At 43.6% G+C, this 18588-nt stretch overlaps 1 pseudogene; it reads left to right on the forward strand.

Annotated features, from left to right (window-relative positions):
- The first annotated feature begins 206 nt into the window (after positions 1-206).
- Positions 207-1751, forward strand: LOC110331045 (annotated as a pseudogene).
- The last annotated feature ends 16837 nt before the right edge of the window (positions 1752-18588 follow it).

An 18588-nucleotide genomic window follows, 5' to 3' on the forward strand; every position in this document is an offset into this window, starting at 1 on the left:
CTCTTTGGAATCTGCACCACCCTCTCAGTTTCCACCATAGCTTGTCTCCCTCCAAAGAGAATTGAGCTTGAAGGCCCTGAGCAGTCCAGTGGTTTGCGGCACGAGACAGCTGAGTCAACGCACGAGAAAGATGCGAATTTGTTAACTTCCGGCAATTTGCCTATGCCTATACATTCATTCTTCATGAAGCAGTACAGCTTATCAAAATGTTGCGCATGGTAAGCTGGAACATCAATGGGATCCGAAGACCCCTGCAAGGCCTGGGATGCAAGGTGCCCAGCAACTGTCCCACGGCCTTGAAACACATTTTAGAGGAGCTGGATGCCGATATTGTCTGTCTCCAAGAGACCAAAGTGAGCAGAGATGCGCTGACGGAGCCCCTGGCTTTTGTTGAGGGCTATAACTCCTATTTCAGCTTCAGCCGCAGCCGGAGTGGCTATTCTGGTGTAGCTACTTTCTGTAAAGACAGTGTTACACCCGTGGCTGCTGAAGAAGGCCTGAGTGGTCAGTTTGCCACCCTGATCGGGCATGTCGGTTGCTATGGAAACATGAACGAGTTCACTCCAGAGCAGCTAAGGGCTCTGGATAGTGAGGGCCGAGCTGTCCTTACACAGCACAAGATCTTCACACAGGAGGGGAAGGAGAAGCCTTTGACCCTGATCAATGTGTACTGCCCGCGTGCGGATCCTGGGAACCGGGAGCGGCTGACCTTTAAGATGCGTTTCTATCGCTTGCTGCAGATCCGAGCAGAAGCACTCCTGGCAGCTGGCAGTCATGTGATAATCCTGGGGGACATGAATACAGCGCACCGTCCCATTGACCACTGTGCGGCTGGCAGTCTGGAGTGCTTTGAAGAAGACCTGGGACGTAAGTGGATGGATGGCTTGCTCAGTAACTCGGAATACCAGGCTGGGTCCCATATAGGGCCTTTCATGGATAGCTATCGCTATTTCTATCCAAAACAGGAGAGGGCCTTTACCTGCTGGTCAGTGATCAGTAGCGCCCGCAATCTCAACTATGGTACCCGACTTGACTACATACTGGGAGACAGGACTTTAATTATAGACACTTTCCAAGATGCCTTCCTGCTCCCAGAGGTGATGGGCTCTGACCACTGCCCCGTGGGAGCTGTCTTGAATGTGTCCTGTGTGCCAGCAAAACAGTGCCCAGCTCTGTGCACCCGTTTCCTCCCCGAGTTTGCAGGTACCCAGCTCAAGATTCTTGGCTTCCTAGTCCCTTGTGAACAAGAACCTATGTGGGGGCAGCCAGTCCTGAAGCCCAGCAAACAAGTCCAGCTACAGAAAAAGCCAAAAGCCCAAGTCCACAGGCCTCGAAAGCATCAAGGTGGTTCCAGAAGACACCAGAAAACCCTGATGAGTTATTTTCAGCCTTCTGTTAGCCTTTCCCAGACTTCTCCTGGTGTGGAACTACCTAAGCCGCCTCTGGTGAGCACCCTTGTAACTCCAACAACTCTGGAGGGGGATGTGATAGCCACAAAGATGGATACACATGCCAAGGTTTCTGAGGTCAGAAATGAGAAGGAGGCACAGACCTCATTCTGGAAATCTGTGTTGAGTGGGCCCTCACCCATGCCCCTCTGCAGAGGCCACGGGGAGCCATGTGTCATGCGGATTGTGAAAAAAACCGGACCCAACCTGGGCCGCCATTTCTACATATGTGCCAAGCCACGAGGCCCTCCAAATGACCCCTCATCAAGCTGCAACTTCTTCCTATGGAGCAAGCCCAGATGAACCAACTGAGGCCTAGGAATGTCTACCCGGTCACCCCTACACAGGGTCTGATGCCAGGTCTCTATCTCCTAAGGTGCCTTCTCCCCGAGGCTTCCTTCTTTCCTTTCTTCTTCCACTTCCTCCTCCCTTTCCCTGCCCTAGCTTCCCCTGAGACATTCTTCTTCTCACACCTCTTCCTCTTTGTCCACACAGGAACAAGCTGCCCAGGAAGTTGTCATCTTAAAAGCCTGATGCCTGGAGCAGGCAATGCATTTGTTCATAAGCAAAGTCTGTGCTTTTGTTTCAGTGCTAAAAAAAAAAACAAACAAATCTTGGGTTTGAGAATCAATCACACAATGACATATCTGTTCTCTGTGAAGAAAATTCACCTGCACTCCTCTTAGGATGTGATAGGGTGATATAAGAAAATGCGTGGTTCTTGCTAAGTGACACAAATTCGAGACAGCACTTAGAAGCTTGATACAAAGAGGCCTACAGAGAAGAGGCCTGCCAATCATTGCATCTGGCACTCCACACAGCGTCGCCATCAGCCACCTCCGCGGTTACAACAGAATGCAACTTTGGGTGCACATACATTTTCTAAATGCTATTTGGATTTTATGGATTCTCTGGGGGGGGGGTGAGAAACAGATTTGGGAGTCACCCAGGCAAAAATAGCATCACCAGGTACTTCACTGACTGGTGAGGTGAAAGAGTCTTTGCTTACCTTCTAGATAACCGGCTATCCTTCTATGCTAGAACAGTCATGGCTATTTCTGGGAATAGAATTAACAAAAGTGGATGGCAGGTGATGGGTGGATCCTGACCTTTGCTTGCTATATCATTTTCAAATTCATTGTGCAGGTCTGCCTAATGTGAAGGCCTGATATAAATAACTGCTTAGAGCAGGCTCTGGTTCTCTCTTTTTAAAAATGGGAGTCACGGTAATTTGCACTGTCATGGTCAGCTTTAACTGTCAGCTTAACACAGCCTATAGTATGTGATATATGCATACACATAAAGTTTAGTACAGTCATATGAGAGAGAGGAGAGTCTTAGTTGAGGAGCTTCCTAGATCCAATTGGCCTGTGGGTCTATCTGTGGGGATTGTCTTGGTCGGTAATTGATGCAGAAGGGCCTATCCCACTGTGGGTAGCACCATTCCCTAGCCAGGTGGTCCTAAACTGCATAGAAAACTAACTTACCATAAGCCTGTCTATGAGCTAGCAAGCATTGTCCTCTGTGTTTCCTGTCACACTTCTTTGCCTATGAAGTGGATTTCTTGATTGAAGGTAAAGTTGTATGGTACAGGAAGCAAACTGACCTTCAAGTTCCTGCCTTCAGACAGAGCCCTCCTCCTGCCCTTTTCCCTTCAGCCCTGGGACCAGAGCCCACCTGAGGGCCTACTCTGTTCTCAGCTCTTCCTTGGAATTCAGCTGTGTCTGTGGTGCCTGTGGTGCCCAAGAGTGAGAACCTGCTGGCATCTGCATCCTTGCTGGCTGGGACCCCCAAGCAGGCTCCCGGCAGGTCCATGGGGACCTCAGACTGCACCTTCCCCACCCCCAGAGCAGGGTCCCATGACTTCTCACAGCCTGATGCCTGCCCGGCAGCTGCGTGGGGTCCAAGCAGTCTAACTTCCTGCATTTGCCTCTATGAGTGGCCCTAGCCCTGTGGCGGGCAGGACACAGGACCCCATTTTACCTCACAGGCTTTATTATTTTTTCCTGGCAACTTTAAGTTACAAGATCTCACTGGCTTCATGAAATCCTAGATTTCTAAACATCATATTTTAAGTAATTTTTCTTTAAAAAATAATTTTTTAAATAGTGTTTTCAAACAAGTTAAAAGGTGACAATGTATTTGCCACAGTAGTAAGAAGGGCTGGAGGGCTGATGAGTTAATCAAGAGGTTTTGTTTTTGTTTTTGTTTTTGTTTTTGTCTTTTTAGGTAAGTAGATTTTAGGTAGTCCAGGCTACGCATCCATTCCAAATATGCCTGATGAGACTAGATACCTAAAGCTACTCTTAGCTCCAGGAAAGAGTACCTCCCATCTCCATTCGAATCAAATGCTCTCAAGCATCCCGGTCTTGGCATGGCAGAGCCTAGGGAAGTCCAGAGTGCCTGGTAGGTCAGCATCCCATCCACATCTTGACCAGTCTTGTGGAAGAAATCCTGAAGATCTTTGTTGCTAGAAATCCCAGACAGGGAGAAAGGTTTTAGTTGGGTCTCTAAGAAGCTGTGAAAATTCTGGCACTGCTGAAGGAGTTGATGGGAGGTTCCCTACTTGCTCTTCATCGGTGCTCTCTGGAGGCCTGTTGCTTTAAGGTTTGTTTGTGAGAGCACCAATCCGATGCAGCTCGGATACCTGAGAATTTGAATTATCTTCTTTCTTTATGCTTTGGGCCAAACCAGGGACTTAGCTCCAGCCTTAGCTCACTTTGGCAGCGGCCCCGGGAGAAATGTAAAATTCTTATAAAACTGCTCAACATCTGCAAAACTCTATACCAGTGCTGGGTTTTTTAAAGAAGGGTTTTGTGTTTGTTCTGGAGAAAAATATCTGAAAACCTTGGATTAGAAGCTGAAACCTTGGGACCTTGAGGGGTGAGGTGGCAGCAAAAAAGAGTGACTGGTTCTCTCACCTACCAGAAGGTGCGACTACAACCTTTCACGAGCTTTGAATCAACTTAAGTGGTTATCATTTCCTCACCCAAAGTAAAAATATCCAGCTACCATCTGCGAACAGAGTTGGCTCCATCTCAAGTGAGATCCCCTCCAAATCCTCTAAGACAAAGGTGGAACTCTTCAGCCTCAGGTCTAAGACTTTGAGATCTGTTATTTTCATTCTTTGAGCCAATACATTTAGTAGCCTGCCTTGGTATTGCCAACCCAGTCCCTGCTCTCCAGAGTGTAGCTAACCACACTGACATTAAAGGTCAGCTCAGCAGCTCACCTTGATAGAAGGAGAAATCCTCCCTCCATTTTCTTGAATGTCAAGAGGGTGACTGAGACCAGTGGTGACAACTGAGGGAAGCAGATGGCCCTCCCCTGATCCTTCTGCCACATTTTCTTCTTCCTCGATCTATCATCTCCCTTCCCTAATGCCTACTCCCTCAGTACACTGTGCTCTCTGCCTGACATTCTCCTGTCTGTAAAAGACACTGGTCAACTAAGGCTAGGTGTGGATTCCATTCGTCCCGTACTGTATGACCTCTGCCAATGTACTTAGCTTCTCTGACCTTTGGCTTACTGAAGCAGAATATGATGTACATTGCAGGCCACAAGAACTGGAAAGTGGCTGCTTTGAGTGTCCTCGTGTTCAAGAGCATCTTCTGTCTTGCAGTGTGGAAAATAAGGGTGAGAGTGAGAAGAGAGGCAGTAGGGGGCAGCAGAGAACGCTGTGGAGGATTGCTTTGGTGTTAGGGTGAAGGATTCCGTAGCTTCTATTCCACAGCCACAAAGCTTTCTCCATTCACTGTAAAACTGCACAATGCCTACCTTGAAGGGTTTTGGGGATCTGAATAAGAGATAATAAAGACTGGGTAAGAAAGGTAAAACTCACAATCACTGGCTAATGTTTAAAAAAAAAGCTGGGCAGTGGTGGTGCACGCCTTTAATCCCAGCACTTGGGAGGCAGAGGTAGGCAGATTTCTGAATTCAAGGCCAGCCTGGTCTACAGAGTGAGTTCCAGGACAGCCAGAGCTATACAGAGAAACCCTGTCTCGAAAAACAAAAACAAAAAAACAAAACCCTCTAATGCCAGTGATTTGGGGCAGGTAGGATACTCAGAAGCCCAGTTGCCTACTGCATCACTACAGGGCTGTCTTCTGCTTTTGTGGTCCAGAACGGCTTTCCAAGAATCACATCTGTGATGCTGGTAGCAGGAAGGATGGGAAAGGAGGACAGAGAACCAAAGAAAAAGTCTGCCTTGTCTCTTAGGAAGCTTCTAGAAAGTTCCGATTAATACTTTTAATTGACACAATTCACTAAAACTCAGGTATCTTCACCCGGCCACAGAAGAGGTCTTGTTTTGAACTAGATACGCATGTTGCTGTTTTAGATGGAGGTTGTTGCGGAGAGCCCTGGAGCTAATTGTATTTGATGTTAATTCTGTTCTCCTGTGAGGGGCTTCGAACAAGGAAATGAATCAGCACTCAGGTGATTTCCTGCAAACCTTCTTGCCACCTTAATTTATAAGTAAAGACTAGAGCCAGTGATTGGGTGGAGAAAGAGGGGAAGGTGGAGCTGAAGGTTTGGGGAGAAAAAGAGAGGACAACTGAAGAGGAGGAAGAAGGAAAGTGGAGTAGAAGCACCTGGCCTGGAGAAACCACAAGTTCTAAGGGGTTTCTTACATAGGGAAGATGGTAGTGTAGTGGTAGATCTGTATAGGCTAGGCACACAGCATGCATTCACATTAATTGAGTTGTGTTTTCATTGCCTGGGCTTATTTGGGTTGGAGATTTACAGCAACAGGAGGTGAGAAGTGGTGTTTCAAAACAGCTGAGTTGAAAGGCTCACGGTTACCATTAAATCACGACTCAGTAAATATTCACAGATGCCCTTTAGCATCATTATTGCTATCCAGGTGCATGCTCTTGGCTCATCTGGGGACCAACAGGAGGAACTGGGGTCAAGGCATGATTGAATCCATGAATTCAAGACCAGCCTGGACTACAAAGAAGGATGGATCTCAAAATAAAACAAAAACAAGGCCCCGAAGAACAATAAAAGCCCTACAAGGGTTAATGAGTGTATTCTTAGCATATTCAAGGCCTGGGTTAGATCCTAAGCACAAAAATGGATGGATGGATGGATAGATAAATAGATGATTAAATAGAGACAACACCATAAATGACTTCCCCAGGAGAACTCTGATATCAATGTTCCCAATCTCAGTCCCTCTGTTTATAAGGCAAGGTGCAACCCACAAGCCATCCTCATGAAGAAGTCATCAGGGCATTTTTAAATTATTTAAAGGAGCGGTACAATTTTGTTGTTGCTATAAACTGGGAGATAACTCTTTGAAATGACATTTTTAGAATAGAAACATCTATAGTCTTATGGCTTAAAATATCCTATCTTTTTAATTGAGTAGAAACTTAGATCCACAATTACAAAAGGCCTGATTTAGAAATACATTGTCAGAAGAAATTACATGGAAGAAAAATGGTGGTAGGATTAGGAAGGAAGTATGAGGAAGTATTTGCAAATGCAGATATTAGCATTTATTATTAGACTAATCTCCCCAGATTATTATACAGGAAAGACATTAAATGCACTAAATGTCACCTAAGTGAAATGTGTACATTCTGAATCACAAAATTTAGAGCTCAGCAAAGACGATTTCCCAAGTCCATTCTGGTCAGCAAAGCCATTATGACAGCTTAAGTGTGAGAGGTACCAGAGAGCAAAATCTAAGGGGACATTTTTCTCTGCGGGTGAACATGTGTCTTAAGCAACTTTCACTGTCCTTACCCCAACAGCCAACACATAGCTTGTGTTCAGAAAACGCAGTTATTATTCTGCTTATTATTTCTTTTAGTCTGATGAAAATTCTCAGTTGTGAGAGGGTATGACATTACTTTACTCTAATCCAGCCAATGAGCAAAGATGTCAGCTGCCCTGGGTATGCATGTGGGATACCATGTGATTATTTATATCCATTCACAGAAGAATATCAGTGACAATCCATTTGTCCTCCTCCTCTGGTCCAATAAGCCCTTTCCTGAGTCTTCACTGCAGTGATCAGACATGCAAAGTAAATACAGGTCCTTAACCTGTTTGGTCGTGTTGTGATGCTGGGAGGTCCTGATATTTAAAGGTCAAAGTCTACCATGTCCAGACAGCTCCCCTGAACTTGCCACAAAATGAATGACTCTCTTTCCAAGAAGGGCTGCCTCTTCTCTGTGTTATCTGGGGAGCCCGACTCCCACACTCTACCTAAGGAACGTCACGTAATCCTTGGTGAAATTACAGGCTCAATTTCTTGTAATGCTTTTCCAAGCAAATGGGGTATCCTCAGAACCTTAAGTCCCAGCCAATGAAATTTCACCCTAAAAAGAACCCCTTCTCACTTTTCAAGGTCTAAATAGTCCTTGTTCACCCTGAATAAAGAGCACAAGCTCTTTCATTGAGTGCCCTCTGCGAGAGCTGTAACCCTGAAATCTTTGGAGAAGATTCCCCTCACCCCCGACCCTCCAGCATTCACTGCAGGGCTGCGATCTGTTCACTCACCCGTTCCGGACATCAAAGATTGATCCTTCCCTGTCTGGTGTGTGCAGTGGCTGAATCCCCAAAGAAAGAGGTGGGAAATGGAACCACATTGTGACAGGGGTCTTCAGGCTACTGTTGGGGGACAGGTTTAAAAGAAAAGCACAAGAGGCATTTTTAACTTTCTTTCTTGAAATTCTCATGTTCCAGTTTAGGCACTGAGATCAGCAATTAATAAACGGGACCTCACGAAAATGAATAGATTCTGTTAGGCAAAAGATATCCTTCAGTATGACAAAATGGCAGCCTAACGAATGAGAAAAGATCTTCATTAACCCTACGTCCAAGAGAGGGCAAATATCTAAAAATATATAAAGAAGGTACAGAGCTAAACAGAGAATTCTTAATAGAGGACTCTCTAATAGTAGAGAAGTACTTAAAGAAATGTTCAAGGTCCTTAGTCATCAAGGAAATGCAAATCAAAATGACTCTGAGATTCCATCTTACACCCATCAGAATGGCTAAGATCAAAAACTCAGTGACACCACGTGCTAGAGAGGATGTGGAGCAAGACAAACATTTCTCCATTGCTGGTGGAAGTACAAACTTTTACATCTACTTTGGAAACCAATATAGCAATTTTTCAGAAAACTGGGAACACTTCTCCATTAAAATTCAGCTAGACATCTACCCAAAAGATGCTCCACCATCTCATAAAGACATTTGCTCAACTATGTTCATAGCAACTTTATTTGTAATAGCAAAAAAACTGGAAACAACACATATGTCTCTCACCTGAAGAATACATAAAGAAAACGTGGTACATTTACACAATGCAATACTACCCAGGTATTAAAAACAAAGACAATGAAATTTTCAGGTAAATGGATGGAACTAGAAAATACCGTCCTAAATGAGGTAGTCCAGAAAGCCATGCATGGTGTGTGCTCACTTTTAAGTGGATCCTAGCCATAAAGCACAGGATAACCATGCTACCATCCACAGACCCAAAGAAGTTAAGTCACAAGGAGGGCCCAAGGAAGGATGCTTGAATCTCACTCAGAAGGGGAAGTAAAATAGACATCGGAAGTGAATGGAAGGAGAGAACTGGAATGGGGGGTGTAGGTAGGGATCAGATGTGGGGAGAGATGGGGTATCATTTATTCATATGTATCAGATTTTTGGCTTGGTCTTCATGTAGGTCTCCGAACAACTGGAGTAGCGTCCGTTTTTGACTCAGACTCTGTTGCCTGCCCTTAGATCACCTTCCTCTAGTTAGGCTGCCTTGTCTGACCTCAGTGGGTCAGGTTGTGCTTTGTCCTGATGTGACTTGATACACTAGGGAGGTATAGGTATGGTGGGGGGGGCTCACCGCTGAAGGGGAGGGGGGAAAAGTAAGGGGGTGATAGGACAGTACTAGGAGAAAAGAGGGAGCTGCAATTGGGATGTAAAGTGAGTGAATGAATGAATGAATAAATGAATGAATAAATAAATAATAAATAAATAAATAAATAAATAAATAAATAAATAAATAAATGGGAAAAATCATCAGGTTTCCAATCATGGGTAGATGATCAAGCTATCTCACAGTAGCTTCTCATGTAAGCTACAACTTGAGCAATCAGCAATCTGATAGAAAGCATTGTACTAAAGACAAGGTCACCAACTTGTCCCACTTTTCTCTGGACGGTTGTATTTGGTGTAAATTTCCCATTAATTAGTTGTGGAAATCTGAGGATGTCACCTGGTTTCTCAAAAAGTGCCACCTCTCTCCCAGAGCTGTTGTGAAAGTCACATGTAACTGGGCTGGGCCTGAAGAAGAGCTGGTGCTAAAATTCCCACTTACTAGCGGCCTTCTGGTATCAAGAAAGGCCACACTTCCTGGAACTGTGCTGGCCCACCACTCAGTGAAATGGGAGTCCCCTCCAATACACATAATCCAAACTCTCCTTTTTCTTATTTAACCAAAGAAAATTCTGGGTCTTGCTTGTGTAAGGTGGTGCTGGACCTGAAGCCTGGCCTTTGGATATGCATGTGTGTGCACCCTGTGCTTGGCTATGAGGTTGTGGTCTATCATGGAGTTCTTAATGTATGCAGGGTCATATCAGATTCATGAGACAGGCTACTCATGGTCAGGTATTTTCAGAAAACCATGCTTTCGAATCACAACGTAGGTGCCACTTATTTTCCAGAAAGATGGGAGAAGTCAGGCCGAATCCCATCCATGAAGGAAATTGAAACTTCCCATTTTCGGAGTCATTAAAGACACTGGCCTGGGTCACGGAAGAGGAGTGACCTGGGAGCGTTCCCTGGTCTGCTGAAAATATCGAGGTTGACATGGAAGGGCCGTCAGCCTGCTTTCTGCATGCTTTGTATTTCACTTCATTTCTTTGCTGAAAACTGACAATGACTTTTCAACAAAAGCAAAAGAGGTGAAAGCCTGCAGAGCCAGGACGAGTGCTGCGAGTTGATCCAAACACATGGGGATTGAGTGTGAGAACACGGAGGACAGGCAAACCGTAACCTTATATCCTTAAATCCAAGAAGCTCACCCATTTCACAATACCCTAACATCTAGACAAGTCTTTGGTTTCTTTAAATTTGGGGGAGTAGGGGAAGAAGCTGTTATTTATTGATTAGACATCTAATAATAGCTGGGTGCCAACCTAACGAAGTACTTCTCAGGTACTTCACCTACTTCTAACAAAACTTGCTGCGAAGTAGACCATATGACTATCAGCACATGATATAGAAAAGCTATGTCGCTTGATGGGAGTTTTAGAGCTATCGTAGGATGGAGCTGACTTTAAACCCAGTGGGTGTGGCTATACACACTAAGACTTCTTAATCTATGTGATGGTTCCCATTGCACTTGGGACCCTGTGATGTTATTTATTTAAGTCCTTGGTTATTTCTGTCTCCTCTGATTAAAATGTAAATTCTAAGAAGACAAAGACATCTATTTATTCTATTCTATATTTCTAATATGTACAAAAGCCCTAGCATGTACTAGATGTTCAGTAAATGTTTATTGGATGAATTAGCAAAACAATTAATCAAACTGCATCCTAAAATAGCAGATATGGCCCATGAAGAAGGAATTGCCCATTTGTGGTGAAACTCTTATTTCTAGACAAGGCTTTGGTCCCAATCAGGCTCTCAGCAAGTATTCCTGAACTGATGGTTACATTTTTATTTTTCTTACTTTTTACAATCAGTGAAAGGACCAGATGGCCTCTGGGATCCCTGTGCTGGGAAGGCTTGTGCTGCGTTCCCGCTCCATTTCTTCCTGCATTCTCTCACTTAGCTTTCCTGCCTTCACAGACACCCTGAGGAGGCTCACTGATGCTCTCCCAAACACTAGCTTTTTCTCTTGCGCTTCCGGCTTTAGTGGGTGACAATGAATTAATGCAAAGTCAAGGGAATGTGTCAGTGGGAGCATCCGTGGACTTTGTGGCTTGCTTAAGATGGCTCAATTTATGGACCTTTGGGCTTTACAACTGATACCCATTCGGCAGAAACTGTGCTTCCACCTTGGAATGAGACAGCAGTGACGCCAGCCCCCAGTCAGCCACACTGCCACAATGGGAAACAATCCATCTTCATAAAAAGAGCACTGGGAGCTGGGCATGGTAGTGCACGCCTTTAATCCCAGCACTTGGGAGGCAGAGGCAGGCAGATTTCTGAGTTCAAGGCCAGACTGGTCTACAGAGTGAGTTCCAGGATAGCCAGGACTATACAGAGAAACCCTGTTTCGAAAAACCAAAAATAAATAAATAAACAAACAAATAAATAAATAAATAAATATAAAGAGCACTGGGGATTAGGGGCGGAACTGTCCTTCAAGATGGTGCTGATGGAAAGAGCCTGCCCTGTGACTTTGGGAAAGTCACTTAATTTCTCTAGGGCTTAATTTTTAATCTAATGAAGGAAACAGGCAAGTTGACTTCTTAGGTCTTTCTTGTTTGAAGATTTTGATAATTGTCAGGCTACAAATTCGACAGATTGTTGACCAGCAAATACGTAGTTTGGGGGAGATTTTTTTTTTTTTTAACAATGGCTTATAGGATAGAAGCGGGATCTATAATTGCAAATTCCATGAAAGAGAAAGACAGGTAGCACACTAGACTCAGAAAAGGGACCCTGTCCTGTGCACCACAATGGGACCAAAACAGCCCCTACTTGTGCCTCCACCTGCCACCTGATGGCACAGCTCCAGGAAGTTCATGGCAATGGCAGCTACCCTCCTTCACAGGATGGCAAAGTCATGCATTCCGATGGAAAAACGGCAACAGCCTTGGCCTTGAACATGGTGAAAGCTGCTAATTCCCTAAGCCCTTGCTGAAGTTGTTATTTCAAGATTGCAAAAACTGGGGGAAACCATTTCACAGAGTCTCAGCCAGCTCCTTGGGCTTCTCAATCTGATTTCCCTCCTTAATTACACCACGGTCCATTAGAGCAGACAGTGCCGCCCAGGACACAGTATGGCATGGAATCATAAGAACTAGTCTTTTCTTTTTCTTTTTCTCTTTTAAGATGTTATTTATTTATTATATGTGAATACACTGTAGCTGTCTTCAGACACCCCCAGAAGAGGGCATCAGATCTCATTATGGATGGTCGTGAGCCACCATATGGTTGCTGGGAGTTGAACTCAGGACGTCTGGAAGAGCAGTCAGTGCTCTTAACTGCTGAGCCATCTCTCCAGCCCCCAGAACAACTAGTCTTGTCTTGAAATATGGAAGGCATCACATTACCTTGCCTTTCTCTTGGCTGGACAGAAATTATCAACAGAAGAACCTAGAGAAGTATCCACATGTTGCTAATGAATTTCTGTCGAGATTGGTCATTATTTTTGCAAGAGAGATGTAGTAAAGCCTATTTACTTATATCAACAAAAGAGACAAAACAATATGCTTTGGAAAAGCAATAGCATCCTAAAATATTTTGTTCATAGTATGTCTGTTTAGCCTTAGATTGATAATATACATCGTTTTTCCTCTCTGACCTGAAGACCAGAGCAAATGTGTAAGTGAAGAATACATCTGAGTGGACAGGTAGCAAAGTAGAGTGAGTGTTAGCGTTTTGTCTAAGCTCCACCCCACAGTTACCTGGCAATGGCTGGTCCCTCACCCTCAGGAGGAAGGGATGCCTCAGCATGAGCCCACAGAGGGACCCCCTTCCCCCATACCTGACTATACCTCCACCAAACATATTCTTTCTCTCTTTTTATCTTTTTATAAACACAATAAGTGTTGCATATAAGTTTTGCATGTCAGTTTCCAGACTGGTCCAATAAAGAATGTCAAAATATTTGAAGACTGGTCACAAACTGTCAAGCCTGTTTGTGCCTTCTTGTCATCTCCAGCATCCTTGTCAAAGACAAATTCTATGTCCTCTGTCATTAACCTGAAGTTGGTGGGAAGCAGTCACATCTCTTTTTCCCAGCTTCCACATGCAAATGATTCATTAAAAATAACAGGCTGTTTACCAGAGACTTACTGGCAAGCCCTATATACTCTAAATCCAGGGAAGGCTCAAAGCTTGCTCTTCTACTTCTGCAGGAACATCTTGGTTTTATGGGTCCCGGGCTTTTGGGAGCCTAAATTCAAGTACATGTCCTCCAATCACAGCAAAGTATGTCTAGTGAAATGGTATGAGTAGTCCGCTTACATAAGCTTGAACTCAAGGGCCTGTCTCCTAATTTTACTCCTAAAATACAAAACAAAATTTGGCAAAACTTCTTCTACAAAGAGGGATAAGAAAGTGAAAAGTTTCTGTTCTACCGTGCAAAACTAAGCGGCATGTTTGGAGATCGGGTGTAATGGCTAACTTAATGCCTGGGAAGACATAGGAACCCAAGAGGACAGCTTATTTATTTTGTTTCTCAGGTAATTATGAGTATATGTGTGTGTGTGTGTGTGTGTGTGTGTGTGTGTGTGTGCATATATGTTTAATTCTGTGTAGGTGTGTGTGCCTATGTGTGGATATGTGCATACGAGTGCTGGCATCCATAGAACCCAGAGGTGTTGGATCCCCTAGAGCTGGAGTTACAGGCAGTTGTGAACTCCCTGACCAAAAGCAGCGTGTATTCTTTACCCCTGAGCCAGCTCACCGGCCCCTGAACTTCTGTCTTTATAAATTCCCTATTTTATTTTAGAAATTCTATTTTATAACTATTAATTTCTATTAGAAAAAAAAAGTTACAGTTCATAGAAAGTGAGCTGTGAGCTGCTTTGTAACCTGCTTTCTACACTCACCTCAAAATTACAAGCCTAATCGGGATTCTTGTGAGAAAACAAAAGTCACGGGAGTTTCTTTTATGACTTCAAACGATTGAGTTTTGGGTGAGATTTCCCAAGGAACAGGTTTTTAAAAGCTCTGAGTCCAAAACGGATCATTTTTCTTTATCTTCTGCAAAGTAGAAGGAAAAACGACTGAGAAAAAAATTTATTTAAGAACGATGTCCAAAGACTGAGAGTTAGCACAGCTTGGCTGAAAAAGCGTGGAGACGCTAGTCCGATGCCCTGAACCTATGATTCTTTTAGTTTCAGACAACAGAAGCATGAGCCATGGCGCTGAAGGAAGAAACCTGGTGGCTTTATTGGCTAAAAATCTGAATCTTGATAAAAATTCTCAGAACTAAAAATCTTTCCGGGATCTCACAGCATTATTGACACGAAGTGAGCATTAATTTCAGGACCCTGCAGTAACTGTGTAGTAAATCAGATTACGTTTACATTTTAAACTGGAAAGGTGTGGGTCTGCACTCATATTACCAGTCTTGGTAAAGATGAACACTTTTGAGTCCTACTGACCCGTGGTGTCTTGGTCCTAAAGAATACTGAGGGTCCATTTAACATTGTGGCTTTAGCCAGGCAATAAAGATGCATACCAGCAGCAGGGAATTCCTGAGTTTGAGGTCGGCCTGGTCCACAAAATGAGTTCCAGGACAGCCAGAGCTACACAGAGAAACCCCATCTCAAAAAAACCAAAAACATTGTTTTCTTTACATATGGATGTCATCTTGGAGTGTCTCATGACATCTATGAGGTTTAAAGAACATTCAGTGTACTGAAGAGGTACATATGAGAACAGCCTCTTGGTTTGCTGGCACTGAGCGTCACGACAGAGAAGGCAGAGGGTTTGTGTTGAGAGCTCTCTCCCTTACCTTTCTCTTTGTTAGGAATTCAAACATTTGTCTTGAATCAATAAGATATATACACCTACCAATTAGTAAACCCTGACAGTAACACGAGACACTCAGACATCCGTAGAAAATAGAAAATTCTTTTTTTTTTTTTTTTCGAGACAGGGTTTCTCTGTGTAACCCTGGCTGTCCTGGAACTCACTCTGTAGACCAGGCTGGCCTCCAACTCAGAAATCCGCCTGCCTCTGCCTCCCAAGTGCTGGGATTAAAGGTGTGCGCCACCACTGCCCGGCTGTAGAAAATTCTAGTTGCTCCTTGTTACCAAGATACCTATTGTACTACACACACACACACACACACACACACACACACACACACACACACACATATATAATCTCTTAATTTTACTTCCAATTTATCACTTAAACAATCACTTCTGCAACCTTACCCACCAGTCCCTTGAGCAAGAGTTTCCATTCTCTATTTCTTATTGTCTAGAAGGTAAATATTGTGAGTGGTCACTTAGCAACAGGATCCAGCAGCCCTTGAGAGCAAGGTGGGGGATAACATACGTTTCACACTGGTTCTCTGCATGGTTAGGATGCTGAAGGATCTTAAAGGCTGTGTTATACTTCAGGACTGTAGGCCTCACAGCACAAAGCTGACTATATATACACTTGGTAGATTTCCAACCCAGAATCCCAACTGTAGAGTGACAGTTTATTCTTCACCTTCCTATCTACCTTGGCTATTCCTCAACCTGGGAGCTATTTCATGGGACCCTAGAGCCTGTTATTAAAACAAACAAAACAACAAACAACAAGCAAACCAACCCAAGAAAACAAAACAAGCAAACAAACCAACCTGAAGTCTGAAACCTTGGGAAAACCCAGTGGAGGAAAAGCATCTATAGTGTCTCTAGCGAATGATCATAGTTTGATATGTTCTATTTTAAAATTAGGAAAAAATGAACTGTTCTCTCTCTTTATAAAACAGGGATCTTCCCCAGATGGCATGGCCACAGCTAATAGGGTACAATGCTTGTCACTCTAGAAAAGAAGCTTTGAGGGCCAATGTGATTGGAATATTGTATTCTATGGAAAAGAAAACTGATATCCAGAGAAATGAAAGAACATAACAGCCTTGCAGATACAGAAAGAAATATATAGACACCTGGGTTCTTTTTCTATAATGTTTTTATTCAGTTTTTGAGAATCTCATATAATATATTTTGATCATATTCTAAATCCTTTTCATCATTTAAATTTGCTTATTTTAGAAAGTACCTTATGGAAATGGCATATAATATTTAATAAGCACATCAGGCTAACAAGTACTCCCAATTCTCCAGCTATTGGCCATTTTCAAAGTTCAAAATGAACAGCTGAGAGTCTTATAGTGGGTGTCACGGCCATAGTGCCTCTTGGGTCTCATTTCCTAACCCTCCATGCTGGGCCCATGTGTTTCCATACTCACCAATTCTAGTATTGTTTGTAACCCCAACATTCAAGTCTCTTTCGAGATTCAAGGATTCTTAGTTGTAAGACCCTGTTAAAAAATATACAATGCCAAAAAGTCAATATTTCTATCCCAAAAGGGAGAGAAAGAAAAATAGCCAAAAAGATTGGACGAGGTCAAGAACAAACCTCAGAATGGCAAACATCAAGCTCAGTAACTCTATGCTCATCATCTGGGGTGTGGGGTGACACGTTATGATTGCCAATGGGCTTTGGCATTCTGCCCTCAAAGTTCTTGTTATTTTTGGCTGAGGTAGACTGTCTATCAGGTTATATGTATTCAATTCCTGTGGTGCCCATCAGCAGATGTTCCACATTTCTAATATTTACCATTACAGTGGGACATCCCTTACATCTTTGCCCTCATCCCAACAGCTTCAATGTTTCACAGACTCGGGAACTGTCTGCAGAGATCCTGAACCGGCTACATCTTGCCTGACCTGTTGATTTTAAGTCTTAGGATGATTTAACGAATGCATTCTGCACATCTTCAAACCCAGCATCACATAAATGATGCTAAAGTCTTCCAACAGTTGAACAATATCCAAGCCCCACAACCAAATTCAGCTGAGGAAAGGCCAACCTGGTTGAGCAAAGGCATTCTGGAAACTCTTGGGAAAGTTCCTTAGGTCTAAAAGACTTTGGCATCATCGTATGATATTTCTTGTGAAGGGAAAAGATGGATGATCAGAATAATGCCTATTGTTCTTAGGCAAGTCACTGCACTGATGAACCCCTTCCAAAAGATATAGGAGAAGAAAAATACATCAAACTTGCACATCCCCTGTAAAGTTCTTGTTTAAAAGGCAAAGTTTCAGACTGGAGAGATGGCTCAGTGGTTAAGAGCACTGACTGCTCTTCCGAAGGTCCTGAGTTCAAATCCTAGGAACCATATGGTGGCTTACAACCATCTGTAATGAGATCTGACACCCTCTTCTAGTTCATCTGAAGACAGCTGCCGTGTACTTAGATATAATAATAAATAAATCTTTTAAAAAAATAGGTAAAGTTTCAGGGCTGGGAGTTGGCTCAGTGGGATCTTAGAATCCCATAAAAAACCTGGTACAGCTGTGCACACCTATAACCAACTCCAGCACTGTGGGAGACAGAGGCAAGAGGATCACTGACTCAGATGGCCACCAGTCTAGCTCTCAGATCAACGAGAGACTCTATCTCAAGGGTGAGAGTGATAGGACAGATACCTGACGCCCTCTCTGGCAGCCACAACACACACACACACATATACACACACACACACACACACACACACACACACACACACAAAGTAAAGCCTCTAGAAATAGACAGAAGAATGCTGACTCCCTGGGAGAGAGGAGGACATGGAGCAATGGAGTTGGGCTGGCTGTGGTTATAAAATTATGGTTAAAGAGGAGGAGTGTGCTCTAGTGCACAGAAAGGGTTGCCTTTTTCATCCTATCCAGCCTTGAGGTAGAGAGTAAGGAGACATTGAATAGCTACTTTCCTCTGACTTTGGGTCAACAGAAATTGAACCAAAGTGGTTTTATTGAGGAACAGGATGTTGATGATGAGGATACAATGGCCACTGTCATCTTTGGCTCATATGGCTCAAACAAAAGGTTGACTATAAAGAGTGTAACAGCAGGTTCTTTTCTCAATTAATTGCTAATTGAAAAGTAGTTACATCTGGTCTGGGCATAGGTAAAACTGACTTTCTGCTTTTATTTGAGTCATGGTCCTGTGCAGTTCAGGCTGGTCTCAAACTCACTATGCAGGCAAGGATGAGTTTGTGCTTCTGACCCTCCTGTCTCCATTTCTTAAGTGTTGGAATTTGCAAGTATGTAGTGCCAGGCCCAGTCCAAACTGACTTCCTGTAGTTGTCATGAGTTATCCTGTGGGACATGGGGAAATTTATATGAGCAGATGAGTCAATACAGAATTTCCTGGTGGGCAGAGGTCTGCTAACCTGTCGACTGTCTTCATGTTCAAGCACATTCAATACAAG

Source organism: Mus pahari, chromosome 13 (assembly GCF_900095145.1).
Source record: "Mus pahari chromosome 13, PAHARI_EIJ_v1.1, whole genome shotgun sequence".
NCBI lineage: Eukaryota > Metazoa > Chordata > Mammalia > Rodentia > Muridae > Mus > Mus pahari.